Genomic DNA, 1,160 nt, shown 5'->3' on the forward strand with positions numbered 1-1,160 from the left:
TACAGAGCACTGTACTAAGCGCTTGATTAATATAAATATAATATATAGTGGTATTATTTGGGAGGGCTTGGCCAACAGTAGGACAGACATTCATTTTTTGTCAGTCACATTTATTGAGCACTACTGTGTACAGAGCACTGTACTAAACACTTGGGTGAGTACGATATAACAATAGACAAACACAATCCCTGCCCACAATGTTTAGCTCACCCTGAGATAATATTCTATCCAGGAATGGATCTAGCAAGGACAATTCAGCTTCCATCACCCAGTGAGTCCTGGGGTGAATATCACAGCCAAGTGGAATTTACCTCTCCGTGATTCAGACGACATGAAATGGGGTAAGTGAAATTCCTATATAATCTTTAAAATCATGTTCTGGGGCCTTCAATCTCTCAGGGTCGCACCTGGAGAGCTTCCAATACTCTACCAGTCTCGACTACGGGAGGGAGAGTCAAGCAGAGGCCTATCCATTCCATTCCTAACTTGGGCAGTGGCTAGTGAGTGGAAGGCAATCTGCTCCACGTCAAAACTCACCTGTGCTGGGCAACAGCGGCCTGGGAGAGAGTCGAGGGCGGAGATTTAGGTTTACTGCACGGAAGGAGGCAATGGAAAACCACTTCCTTATTTTTACCAGGAAAACTCTATGGAAACACTACCAGAACGATTGCAGAGGCAGGTGGGGCGTTCTGGGAGTGATGTGTCCATGGCTGTCGCTGCGGGTCGGATACGATTCGACAGCTAAGACAACTCGGTCCTTCAAAAATCAGTCGGTACGCCCAAGTTTTTAAAGTAGAAACATCAAGTGCCCTTAGAAGCTGTTTAGTAGTAAAGGAAGTGCTCTCATATGACTACCAAATCTAAGCGAACACTCAGTTTGGGGGATTCGAGCCACTCACAGCATCCTGGGTAACAATCAGGGATATAACCAAATTCCCACTGCCCTTTCTTATCCTTATGGCTTTCATGTAGAAATATAAAATGGATCTTGACAAGTCTTTATTGGTATAAAGAAAATACCCATCAATAACCTTTAACCCCATCATAATTTATCTTACTCAAACAGGTATTTATGTTTTTAACATTGATCACTACTCAGCCTTAAATTTTTGAAGCTATTTTGGGCTCTTTGCACTTGTTTTAAAATTTTTCACTTTGCC

General features: G+C 42.8%; 1 non-coding gene across 1 annotated transcript; it reads left to right on the plus strand.

The window, feature by feature from the left end:
* The first annotated feature begins 389 nt into the window (after window positions 1-389).
* Window positions 390-527, plus strand: LOC119932629. The gene has a single exon (XR_005452374.1). It is a non-coding gene; the product is annotated as a small nucleolar RNA SNORA7 (small nucleolar RNA).
* The last annotated feature ends 633 nt before the right edge of the window (window positions 528-1,160 follow it).

This window comes from Tachyglossus aculeatus, chromosome 9 (genome assembly GCF_015852505.1).
Source record: "Tachyglossus aculeatus isolate mTacAcu1 chromosome 9, mTacAcu1.pri, whole genome shotgun sequence".
Taxonomy (NCBI): Eukaryota; Metazoa; Chordata; class Mammalia; order Monotremata; family Tachyglossidae; genus Tachyglossus; species Tachyglossus aculeatus.